The sequence below is a fragment of the Callithrix jacchus genome, chromosome 6, assembly GCF_049354715.1.
Source record: "Callithrix jacchus isolate 240 chromosome 6, calJac240_pri, whole genome shotgun sequence".
Classification (NCBI taxonomy): domain Eukaryota; kingdom Metazoa; phylum Chordata; class Mammalia; order Primates; family Cebidae; genus Callithrix; species Callithrix jacchus.
Window position 1 is genome coordinate 22,181,071 of NC_133507.1, and position 13,676 is coordinate 22,194,746.

The 13,676-nt window shown below is 44.6% G+C and overlaps 1 long non-coding RNA gene across 1 annotated transcript; it reads right to left on the reverse strand.

Moving 5' to 3' along the window:
* Positions 1–237: 237 nt before the first annotated feature.
* LOC128932332 (uncharacterized) lies at positions 238–13,375 on the reverse strand. Its single transcript, XR_008482034.2, has 2 exons — positions 13,306–13,375; positions 238–409 (listed from the first exon to the last, which is right to left on the reverse strand). It is a non-coding gene; the product is annotated as an uncharacterized LOC128932332 (long non-coding RNA).
* Positions 13,376–13,676: the final 301 nt, after the last annotated feature.

The following is a 13,676-nucleotide window of genomic DNA, read 5'->3' on the forward strand; positions in this document are numbered from 1 at the left end:
TCTTTGTAGCCAGACAACTTGGTTTCAAATTCAGTGTCCTTTCTTGGCACTTTGTCTCCATTTGCCACTAAAACGTGGGCTTTCCTGAGGGTGCTATCTTTAGTCTGTTTTTTCCTTTCTTTTTATTTAACACACACTTTTGGGGGCGATTTAACTTAATCCTGTGGTGCCAACGGTTCTCTCCTTGGTTCTCACCCTCCAGGCCTGGGCTTTCAGCTCAACCTTTCTGTTGCTGTGCATCTCCATGTGACTGTTTCATGGGCACCTCCACATCTGAACTCGTCTTACCATCATGGTCCCTCCCCACATGATAAACTCGGCTGTCTCTTCTTTCTTGGGTGTCTTGTTCATAGTTATTTCACATTCTGGACTTTGCCTTTTAACATGCATCAATCAATCAATGTCTCTCCTGAAAATGATAATACTAATGAACACATGACATAATAATTTTAGAAAAGGTAAACCAGATAATAAAATGCTTGTCCATGAAATCTTTCCTTTGCACGTACAGTGAAATCAAAACTCTTCACAGTGGCCTAAGACTGGCCTTTAGCCTGTCCTCCTTCACTGGCTGAGCTTCAACAGACCCTACTGTTGAGCCATCCCAAACAATATTAGCATCAGAGTGGAGAAAGGACATGTTTCTCTAAAAACTAATGTCTTTCTGCCAAAAACAGAGTTTCAAAATAGCTCATAACTTAGTACATGGCTAGAAATTACTGGACATCAGAAGGGAAGTTGACCTTGAAAATGGACATAGGAGGAGATAATAAATACAGCCATGAATAACATCATCTTATGATCACAGCTTCATGTTTCCACATCCAGGGAGTGAGAGGTGATTCACAAAATTTCAGTTAATTGTTCAACTCTGGTTGTCATCCTGGCTTTCCCTTGGACAAGCCACCTTTTTCCCTGTTGACCTTAGTTCATCCACCTTTAAATTGAGGGGATTGAACTAGACCACTAGTACTCATAGGACACTTTTGGGGAATTTGTGGGAACATTTTTGACCATCACAGCAATGAGGCAGGTTTCTACTGGCATTAGTAGGTGGGGACCAGAGAGTCATGGGACCCTGTGGGGCACAAGGCATCCCGAGCCAGGTCCCACTGACATTTCTCTGCTGATCATTCAGGGGGTAAAAATCTTGTCGTAATGACCTAGGCCTCAAATCCAACTCTGTTTTACGTATAAACTCAATCCACTGTTTCGTGGTTTTAATATACACTGAGTTTTCAAGGAAGGCGAGTACGATGTAAATGGGAGAAAGTGTGTACTTGGTTTTGCTTGTAGCTTTACCAAGAATTGCTCACATTTTGGAAAATCTCATCAATGATGACAACACCCTTCCTTCAGTTTGAGGTGCTGATGTAGTGCTTTCACTCTACACTTGTAAGCACTGGATTCTTGGTGATAGTGTGTCTATCACTGACGTGGTTTGGGTCTGTGTCCCTGACTGGATTCTTGGTGACTGTGTGTCTATCACTGACGTGGTTTGGGTCTGTGTCCCTGACTGGATTCTTGGTGACTGTGTGTCTATCACTGACGTGGTTTGGGTCTGTGTCCCTGACTGGATTCTTGGTGACTGTGTGTCTATCACTGATGTGGTTTGGGTCTGTGTCCCTGACTGGATTCTTGGTGATTGTGTGACTATCACTGATATCACTGATATGGTTTCGGTCTGTGTCCCTGCCCACAATCTCATGTCCAATGGTAATCCCCAGTGCTGGAGGTGGAGCTTGGTTGGCGGTGACTGACTCATGGGCGTGGCTTTTGCATGAGCGGTTTAGCACTGTCCTCCCCGGTGCTACTCTAGTGATTTAGATCTGGTTGTTCAAAATTGTATGGCACCTCCCCCCGCCCCTTGATCCTGCTTTTGCCATGTGAGATGCCTGCTCCGCCTTCACCTTTTGCCATGACTGGAAGCTTCCTGAGGTCTCCCCAGAAACATAAGCCAATGTTATGCTTCCTGTACAGCTTGCAGAATGATGATCTCTTTTCTCTTTTCTTCATCATTTACGCAGTCTCTAATGTCAACTAGAAAGTGCAGATGTAGCAGAGTGGCAGGAGAGAAAGAAAGGACCAATGTAGGTGACATGTAATATGTATGAATACATTGAAGTATTCATTATGTTTTCCTGATGTATTTGTGAACAAATAGAGAACATGCTGGACTTCCATTTTATTCTATATTACTTCACTTCTCATTTATATTACAAGGCATTATATTGGTTTTTGAAATTATGTACATAGGTAGGTTATATGTCAATAGTTTCATTTAAGGACAGCCAAGGTGGGGCTGGGTGCGGGTGGATAATGAGGTCAAGCGATCGAGACCATCCTGGACAACATGGTGAAACCCCAACTCTACTGAAAATACAAAAAGTAGCTGGGTGTGGTGGTGTGCACCTGTAGTCCAAGCTACTCCAGAGGCTGAGGCAGGAGAATTGCTTGAACTAAGGAAACGGAGGTTGCAGTGAGCCGAGATCGCACCACTGCACTCCAGCCTGGCAACAGAGGGAGACTCTGTCTCAAAAAAAAAAAGGAAAAAAAAAAGAATAGCCAAGTGGGTGTTGTGAAATATTGTCATAAACATTTTGTAAAATGGGATGTGGGGTCTCACAGGGTTAAGAGTCTTTGAAGTGAATACTTTTCAGCGTAATACTTTAAGATATAAAGGCCAGCCAGAACTTCTAACAGAGGGAATGAGAGGCACATTACCTGGGGAAATCACATATATGTGTTCTTCACAGTGGCAAGCCCTCCCACCCCTGCCTCCCCACCCCACACCCCACCACGTTTAAACAAACGGCAATTATTTAACCCTACACATCTTCCTCTTCCCTGGGAGTCAAGTCCACCCTCATAATCTTCCCTGGCAACTGTTGCTAGGAAGATGCTGCCTCTTGAGCTGACCTTCCAAAGGCGTGATATCATAGCCAGCTGTCTCCCAGCCGCTGATGAGGGGATCAATTTTGCCCGGGACAGTGACGGAGAAATAAGCAAACAGAGCACAAACAGCAACAGTTCACGCAAGATGCCGGGGACAAGGGGGTTGTCTGATGTGAAGGAAGACAATAAAAAAAAGAACCATTGCCATAGTCTGTCCCTGACCTTTCTTGTTATCGCAGAGATGGAGACACCATAAGGGGACCTGTTAATTTGGCCTCTTTCATTAAGTCGAGGCTTAAGAGAGGACAGCCGACAGCGTCCACTTCACCGCTTCAACTTTTGCAGCTCTATTCTTTTGCCACAGCTGAGTAGTGATAACAATGATGACAGTGATAACGATAGCTACCATTCATAGATACTCCCTTTGTTCCTGGCTTTGTCCTAAGTGCTTTACATGAATTACTTCATTTAATCCCCACGGCAACCCTATGAGGGAGATATCACCGGCTCTCCTATTGTGCTAATGAAGAAATGGCTCTCAAAGAGGAAATTGCTTGTCCGGTTCCTCCCAGCCAGAGTGGCAGAGTGGGCTTGGATCTCAAGTCTGACTGGCCACCAGCTGGCCCATGAAGCCCCGCACTAGGATATATCTTGTTTTCTATGCTTTATTCACTGAGTTTGATCATTTGCTGTCAGTATGAACAAATACAGGTAATAATGCATGTGTGAATTTATTCTTCTATTTCTTCCTTTCTTTTTGGTATGAACAGATACAGGTGATAGGGCATGTGTGAATTCCTTTCCTCCCTGCTTCCCTCACTCCCTCCCTCCCTTCCTTCCTTCCTTCCTTTGGGACCCAACTCTGGGCTTGCTGCCAAGCTCACTGGGAACCCAGGTGAGTAAGACCCACTCCCTTCCCCAGGGAGCTGAGGGTCTGGTTCTCTAGAATCGAGCTTCTGCTGAAGGCTTGCTCTTGGCAGCAGCACACAGCCTCTTTGATCCTGTGGGGTGTGGGAGGGGCGGGGTGAGGGAGCACCCAGTGTCCTTCTCAGATGGAGGCAGGCTGTTCAGCTGTACGGGTGCTCATGAAACACGGGTTGATTGTTTTACCTTCCACCTTCATCCAGCGCTTCCAGGCCAGGATGGTGACCTTAGGGTTAAGGGGAGGAACACACGCCACGTGTCAGCATTCATTTGTCTGGTGACACTTGGTGTTAGACATTGCACTTTGGCTCATTTAATCTGCAGAATGACATCGACTGGGACATGTGGGCTTCAAACGTGGCTCGGTAAGAAAATTACTGGGCAAAAGGGTGGGCAGGAGCACCCTATGCTCAGCCTGGGCTCTGCGAGGCATTCATGCAGGCTGCCGAATCTATGATGAGTTTTCAACCTCTTTCTCTGACTTCCACTTGGTTCTGTGCAGGATTTGGGCCCAAAAGAATTGGATTGGTGGATGTGGCAGAACCTCTGCCTGCAGATGTAGGGAGCTGCCTTATCAGGATGTGCAAAGGGCAGAGGCAGGTGCCAGGAGATGTCTTTGCAGGTCTGCCCTGAAGGCACTAGCTGGGCCGCTCTAGTGACTTTAGGATTCCCTGAAGGTCTCCTTAGTGAGTGATGCTCCATCAGCTTCCCCATTGCAGCCTGTGCTGCTGTTCACTCCCACACTGGGCCCAAGCAGGGGCAGCAGCCAGGCTGGGTCTCAGGGCTAAGCAGGGCCAAGCTGCCCTCCACATGGCCCATGCAGTGGTTTTTTTCTCTTCTCTGTCTTTCAGCCCTTCTTCCTCTTTTCCTTCTCTTCATCCCTCCTTCCCTCTCTTCTTTCCTTTTGTGGGAAGTAGAAAAGTTCTTTTTTGACGTTTTCTTTCTTGCTAAACAATAAATCATAAATGTGCTAATAATTCTTTGTTGAGCCCTATCCTATGTAGCTGTTAGACATGCCATGCTTACAGGCACATAGTACATTCTATGTCCTTGTACTTTAATCAAGGTATCTGTGCTGGACGTGCTCACAAGCATGTCCCAGCTCTCCATTGCTCTTACCTGTTTAAAAAAGTTTTAAGTTATCAGTCAATCAGGTTTTAGTTTAAATTGTGAGGTCTGGCTCCAGCCAACAGAGATCAGACACAGCAATAAGGATGACCCCCAAATGCATAAGGGATACTTTGTTTTCCTTTGTTCATTGTACTCTCATAGCAAGATGGCTTGTGAGAGTACCCTTCCTGCAGTCCAGGAAGTAAAAACTGTGTTGCTGAAAGATCCTTTGTCTCAGTGCTAATTTTTCTTAGCAGCACTGAGCATCTGTTTCTAACACCTTTCCTTTATTCTCTTCTTTTCCCTCCTTCCCTCCCTTCTTTCCCTTTTCCTCCTTCCCTCCCTCCCTCCCTCCCTTCCTTCCTTCTTTCTGGAATTGGCATTAAACACTGAAAAAAATTCTGTTTTGTATTTTACATACGGTACAGTTCGCTTTTGTCGGTGTATAGTTGTGCATGTTTTGACAAATGCATCGTCATGCGGCTGCACCACAATCAAGACAAAGGAGGTTCTACCAACCCCTGCATCACCCTGCACGCTGCCCCTTTGTGGTCATCCACTCCTGCCACACCCAGCCCCTGGCAACCATCTGTTCTCAGTCCCCAGAGTTTTGCCTCTCCTATAATGTAGTATAAATGGAATCATATGATATTTAACCTTTTGAATCTATTAGAAATAGTTGCTCAGTGCCACAAAGAAAAATTAGCACTGAGACAAAGGATCGTTCAGCAATGCAATTTTTACTTCCTGGACTGCAGGAAGGGTACCCTCGCTAGCCATTGTGCCATGAGGGTACAAAGAACAAAGGAAAACACACAAATATATCCTTACACATTTGGGGTCGTCCTTACTGCTGTCTCTGGTCTCTGTTGGCTGGAGCCAGACCTCACAATCTAAACAAAAACCCAACTGGCTAACAACTTAAAACTTTTCTAAACAGGTAAAAGTAATGGAAAGCTGGGACATGCCTGTGAGCACGTCCAGCACAGATATCCTGGTTAAAGTACAAGGACATAGAATGTACTATGTTCCTGTAAGCATGACATGTCTAATAGGTACATAGGATAGGGCTTAATGAAGTTATTAGCACACTTGTTCTTTAACAAAAAGGAAACTTTAAAAAGGAACTTTTCTACTTCCCATGATTTGACTACTTTCACTTAGGAATTACGTCCTCAATTCTTCCATGCAATTGTTAGTCTCAATAGTTGCGTTCCTTTTCATGGGTGAATAACATTCCATTACGTGGATGTACCACAATTTCTTTGCTTGTTTCCCAGCTGAAGGATATTTGCATTGTTTCCAGTTTTTGATGGTCACAAATAAAGCTGCCATAAAATTTACATATAGGCCTTTGTGTGAACATAGGGTTTTATATCTTTTGGGCAAATATATTGGAGCAAGATTGTTGGGTCATCTGGTATCTTTATAAGAAACTGCCAAACTTTTCCAAATCAGCTGTACTGTTTTACATTTTCACCAAGGCTATGTGGGAGTTCTGCTTCCTTCTTTTCCTTCCCAGCACTTGTATTGTCAGTTTTTTTTTTTTAAATTTAAGCTATTCTAATAGGTGCAAAATGTTATCCGGTTGTGGTTTTAATTTGCATTTCCCTAATGGTTAATAACACTGAGTGTCTTGTCACGTGCTTATTTGCCGTCCATATGTCTTCTTTGCTGAAGTGTCTGTTTAAATCTTTTGCTCATTTGAAAAACTTGGGTTGTCTGTTTTCTTATTTCTGCATTTTAGACTGTAAAGAATATATTCTGGATAGAAGCCAGATATGTGATTTGTGCATATTTTCTCCCAGTCTGTGGCCTTAGAATAACATGGGCTATTTCCACAGTGAGAAAGTTGGCTAGGACTTATCTTGTGGTCATATGTGGTCACAAAGGGGCTGGGACATGCACTTCTACTCTGTGCCTAGAAAGGCAGAGAACTGGAGGTATTCGGAGAATAGTACAAATGACTGCTATACACACTGCTTATGCCAGTTCAGATTCTGCATAACAATATTTCGGGAATGTTCTTCCATGTGAGCAAGTATCTCTCTATAGCAGAGATCAGCAAAGTACAGGCATGGGCCAAATCTGATGTGTTGTATGTTTTCATTTGGTCTGCCAGCTGTTTTTTTTAGCAAACATTTGAAATTAATTTGATGGTAAAGAAAATTGACTTTGTTAGGTCAGGTGTGGTGGCTCAAGCCTGTAATTCCAGCATTTTGGGAGGCTGAGGCAGGCAGATCACGAGGTCAGAAGATTGAGACCATCCTGACTAACATGGTGAAAACTCCTCACTACTAAAAATACAAAAAATTAGCCAGGTGTGGTGACGGGTGCCTGTATTCCAAGCTACTCAGGAGGCTGAGGCAGGAGAATCACTTGAACCAGGGAGATGGAGGTTGCAATGAGCCAAGATCACACCACAGCACTCCAGCCTGGGTGACAGAGGGAGACTCAGTATCACAAAACAAAAAAACAAAAAGACTGACTTTAATTAATCAAAATATGACTAGTCCAGAAAGGATTATTCTCACTGGTTGAACTGTATTACAAAAAAGTTGTAATTAGTCATTCTTGTATTTTTTTTTTTTTTTGAGATGGAGTTTCACTCTTATTGCCCAGGCTACAGTGCAATGATGCAATCTTGGCTCACTGCAACCTCTGCTCCTGGGTTCAAGCAATTCTCCTGCCTCAGCCTCCCTAGTAGCTGGGATTACAGGCATGTGCCATCACGCCCAGCTAATTTTTGTATTTTTAGTAGAGACGGGGTTTCTCCATGTTGGTTAGGCTGGTCTCGAACTCCTGAACTCAGGTGATCCACCCCTCCTTCGCCTCCCAAAGTGCTGGGATTACAGGTGTGAGCCACCATGCCTGGTCATTTTTGTATTTTTAATTTATCCAAAAAATGTGTGTAAATTTGTTTTCTCTCATTATTATAAATATTACACATAATATTCTTGGTTTTGGCTTGTGGCCCACAAATCTGAAAATAGTCACCCTCTGGCACTTGAAAATGTTTGCCAAACCTGTTATGTAGAATGGCTTTTCAGAGCTGCATAGTATTCTATAATTTTCAATAATATGTACATATTGTAAGTTTTTATGTTTATATTTTTCAACTATATTGGTTCTAGATTCTTCCTATTCAAACAATGTAGCAATAGACCTTTGTGCATATATCACGACTATAATCATTGATAATTTCCTTGGAATAGATTCCTAGAAGTGAAACTACTGACTCAAAGGGTGTTTTTTTTTTTTTTTTTTTTTTGAGACCGAGTCTGGCTCTGTTATCCAGGCTAAAGTATGGCAGTGTGATTTCTGCTCACTGCAAACTCTGCCTCCCAGGTTCAATGGATTCTCCTGCTTCAGCCTCTTGAGTAGCCGGGATTTTAGGCACACATCACCACGGCCGCTAATTTTTTTTGTATTTTTAGTGGAGACGGGGTTTCACTATGTTGGCCAGGCTGGTCTTGAACTCCTGACCTCAAATGATCTGCCTGCCTGGGTCTCCCAAAGTGCTGGGATTACAGGCGTGAGCTACCATGGCTGCCCCATTTTGCAGATTTAGAATTTCTAAGTAACTCAGTATTTCTAAGTAATCTGTCAGAAAGTTAGCATTTCACATCCCCACCTGCAGTGAGTGGATAAATGTGCTTTTTGGCTCATACATTTTCCATAACGAATGGTTCAATGCTATAGCATTAGCCATGTATATTTCTTTTTTTTGTTTTGTTTTGTTTTTGAGATGGAGTTTCATTCTTGTTACCCAGGCTGGAGTGCTATGGCGCGATCTCGGCTCACTGCAACCTCTGCCTCTTCGGTTCAGGCAATTCTCCTGCCTCAGCCTCCTGAGTAGCTGGGATTACAGGCACGCGCCACCATGCCCAGCTAATTTTCTGTATTTTTAGTAGAGACGGGGTTTCACCATGTTGACCAGGATGGTCTCGAACTGTTGACCTTGTGATCCACCCGCCTCGGCTTCCCAAAGGGCTGGGATTACAGGCTTGAGCCACCGTGCCCGGCCATCCATGTATATTTCTTATTTTGTCAGTGGCTTCTTCAAGCTTCTTGTCTAGCTTTCTGTGGGATGATTCTTTATCCTTTATTCAGCATCCAGCAGTGCCCTCGACAAGTGGCTGTGCAGTTATTTGCAAGGCTGTATTGAACCCGGCTGAAATACTTCTCAGGGGAGCTGTCCAGCTACATTCTCTGAGTGAAGGCAAACACAGTCACTTTTCTCTGCTATGTTCATATGTGCCGTGAGTTTTAAAAGACTTTCCCTTCAGTCAGTCGACGACATGTGTTGCTTAGCAAGAAGGTGAAGTTCCACTCATCTAATCAGTCACATCTTGGGGTTTGAAAAAATGGCACAAGAACACTGAAAGATGTGTTAGAAGCAAGTTTTCTGGTTTGGGATTCAGGAGAATTTCTTGGCTGCCAACCAGACCCAACTCTAACAGTGACAGGGGCAGACATGTGGGGGAATGGGGGGAAGATTCTGGGAGTACCACCTGGCTGGATATTTTCCTATGGTTAAAAATAAAGTCACCAGGCATGGTGGCTCACACTTGTAATCCCAGCACTTTGGGAGGCCAAGGCGGGTGGATCACCTGAGGTTGAGAGTTCAAGACCAGCCTGACCAACATGGAGAAACCCTGTCTCTACTAAAATTACAAAATTAGCCGGGTGTGGTGGCACATGACTGTAATCCCAGGTACTCAGGAGGCTGGGGCTCGAGAATCGCTTGAACCTGGGAGGTGGAGGTTGCAGTGAGCCGAGATCGTACCATTGTATTCCAGCCTGGGCAACAAGAGTGAGACTCCATTTCAAAAGAAATAAAAAGTAAAAATAATAAAATAAAGTTGATGTTTTGGAAAGTGGTGAGAAACAGATGGGGGTGAAGGATGAGTACCCCCATTGCTTTGTGGAGGACTCTGAAGTGTTCTCACATCCCAGGGCTCATCAGTGAGTGGAAGAAGGAAGCCAGGTGTCTCTGAGCCAGGCTGGTTCAAGAGCAGCCAGACCACCATGCTATTGGGGAAGCCGCAGAAGAGGCTCTGGCATAAGCACCACTCCTTAGGAAGCCACAGAGTTATTTTTCTTGATGCTCATTGTTTTTAAGGCCCTGGGTGGGTGGAAGAAGATCTTTTGTAACCTATATCTTTGTCACCACTGATTTTTGGGATTTTACATTCTTTTGGCTTATTTTTCCATTGATATAATTGTCGCTTATAGTGTGCAAACTCTGGGAGAATAAATTCTAAGTGAGCTCTTGATGTCAATTAATAGGTTCATTCCAATTTTCTTGGGTTGGACATGTGGATACATAAAAGAAAGTACAGTCTTTGCTTTAAAGCAGTTCGCAGACTAGTGGAGTGGATGCCACTGAACCAGTGATTCCAGTGAAGTGTGAAAGGGGCTAGAGACTGATGTCCACATTGTTCTGGGACCATTTAGAACAGGTGGAAGTGGAGGATGGTGGTACAGGAGGGCTTCCCAGAAAAAATAAACTGAGTTGAGCTTTTGGTGGGTAAAAAAGTGACCAGGGGGACAAGTAGAAAGCATTGTAGGAAGAGGGATGAACAGGGACAGGCTCTCAGGCTTCCGGCAACCAGCTATTCCAAATATTTCTTGAGTTGTGACATGCCAGGCATTGCCTTCCAAGCTGCAGTACAGCGGTGTTCTCTAAATTAGGCTCAGTTGGAATACTTGAATCTCAGAAGTTTACTTTCCTTACCTTGCCCCTTGAAATTCCCAGGCTGGAGGGAATGGGAATGGAATTCTTGGAAAAGGACAGAGTAGATGAAAAAAAAATCACTTCATGGCGGGGTGTTGTGGCCTGTAATCCCAGCACCTTGGGAGGCTGAGGGTGGCAGAACACGAGGTCAGGAGATCGAGATCATCCTGGCCAACATGGCGAAACTCTGTCTCTACTAAAACTACAACAAATTAGCTGGGTGTGATGGCACATGCCTGTAGTCCCAGCTACTGGGGAGGCTGAGGCAGGAGAATCACTTGAACCCGGGAGGCAGAGGTTGCAGTGAGCTGAGATTGAACCACTGCCCTCCAGCCTGGGTAACAGAGCAAGACTCCATTTCAAAATAAATAAATAAATAGAATAATACAAATTTAAAAATCACTTCTTTTCCTGTTGTGTTGGAAAGTTTCCCAGGAAGAGACTGACAAGCCCAGGAAGATACACATATATCTCACAAATTCCCCTGCAAAATATTTCCTAGCCCCTCAACCTCAATATACAGAAGTTTCCATTATCATAGGCTACAATCTGATGCAGTGTGTGGGCCTACCCTGACCCTAATTTAGACCTCATTACCACTTAGGTTTTCAGGAAAGGGCCTGAAAACGGAAGGAGATAGACTAACAGACATGGTACAGGGACAGTGGGGAGCCACAGCCCTGCCTGAAGGATGGAAGTTGGTTGTTCTGAAAAGGTATACAAATGAATGAGAAGAATAAAAGATGCTTACATTTGCAAAGCTCTTCACCATTTGAGTCGCTTCCTCATCATGGGTGTGGGAAGTAGAAAAGTTCCCTTTTAAAGTTTCCTTTCTTGTTAAATTATAAGTGTGCTAATAACTTTCTTGAGCCCTATCCTATGTAGCTGTTAGACATGCCATGCTTACAGGCATGCACGTAGTACATTCTATGTCCTTGTACTTTAACAAAGATATCTGTGCTGGACGTGCTCACAGGCATATCCCAGCTCTCCATTGCTTCTACCTGTTTAAAAAAGTTTTAAGTTATTAGCCAATCAGGTTTTAGTTCAAATTGTGAGGTCTGGCACCAGCTAATGGAGATGAGAGACAGTAAGGACGACCCCAAATGCGTAAGGGATATATTTGTGTGTTTTCCTTTGTTCATTGTACTCTGGTGGCAAGATGGCTTGTGAGGGTCCCCTTCCTGCAGTCCAGGAAGTAAACATTGCGTTGCTGAAGGATCCTTTGTCTCAGTGTTGATTTTTCTTTATGGCACTGAGCATCTGTTTCTAACAATGGGGAATTATCTCAGCACTTTGGGAGGCTGAAGCAGATGGATCATGAGGTCAGGAGTTTGAGACCAGCCTGGCCAAGATGGTGCAACCCTGTCTCTACTAAAAATACTAACATTAGCCTGGTGTGGTGGCAGGTACCTGTAGTCCCAGCTACTCGGGAGACTGAGGCAGGACAATCTCTTGAACCTGGGAGGCAGAGATTGCAGTGAGCCAAGGTGGTGCCATTGCACTCCAGCCTGGGTGACAGAGCAAGACTCCGTCTCAAAAAAACAAAAGGCATCCAGAATCACCATCATGCCTTCCAGTCCTGCTGAAAAGCAGAAGCAGGTTGTCACTGATATGCCTGGTCTTCCTAAAATGCTGATGCTGCTACCGCATCTACCACCTCCATCACCAACATCTTCATCTCCTCTTCCGCACTTCCCACCACCACATCCCTCTACCACCACCACTGCCACTATTACCACCATTTCCACCTCCACTCTCATCACCACCTTCAATGCCACCATCACCACCACCTCCACGACCATCACCGCCATTACCATTTACTGGACCCTTGTGACATGGTAGACACCATGCTAGAGGCTTTTAAAGGGTTTTGTCTTCAGGATCCTCCTACAGAGTAGAAATTATGAGCCCTGTTTTACAGTGGAGGAAACTAAAGCTCAGATAAGTGAAGAATTTGCTCAAGATGACAGAGTAGGAAGCTGTAGCACTGGGATTTCAACCAGGTTCATCTGCTCTTCCAATAGACACGGAGGAGTGGCTCAGAAAGCTGCGTTGTTGGACACAAGGCATATGTCTTGGGCTTGTTTTATGTATGCCTGGGCCACACTGTTTGGGTCTGAGAGACTCTTGTGGGCTATGACCAGCTCCGACAATCTGTTTTCCCTTGTTTTTGTCTGACTTTTGTTCACACATTCTAGATCATACTGCTTTTCTGGTCAGAACAAATAAAAATGTTTTACGTCCTCCCTTTTCTGAGCTTTGGATGTTACTGTTTGCACACAGTTCTGGAAGCAGATGGAGCCTGATAGAAATCCCAGATGATAACTCAGACTTGAAAGCTCCTTGGAAATGCCCACATAGCATAAATACCCCTGAGCATATGAGAGGCAGTGACAGAGACTGAGAGACAGAGATACAGGGACAGAGAGAGACAGGGAGACAGAGACAGAGAGAGAGAGAGAGAAATAGAGACAGAGACAGAGAGAAATACAGACATAGAGAGACAGAGACAGAGACAGAAAGAGAGACAGAGAGAGACAGAAAGACACAGAGGGGTAAGAAAGATGGAGACAGAGAAAGAGACAGACAGAGAAACAGAAGCAGAGACAAAGAGAGTGCTGCAGAAAACCCACCTTTGCCTGCAACGCCCAGTCCAGCCAGATAGCATCACAAAGGAGTCATCATCCACACCAATGTTCTGATAGATTCTGAGCTACAGGCTTCCAGAATATTAGCAGTTGAGCTCCTCCCCCTTGGGAGGAGACAGAGACAGAGAGAAAGACAGAGATACTGAGGGAGAGGGAGAGAGTGATGTGGAAAGAGAGAGATGGAGATGCCGAGACAGAGAAATAGAGACACAGACACAGAGACAGAGAAATATACAGAGACAGAAAGAGAGAGACACCAAGAGATAGAAATAGAGAGAGAGGGGCGGGGCATGGTGGCTCATGCCTGTAATCCAAGCACTTTGGAGGCCAAGGTGGGCGGATCACCTGAGGTCGGG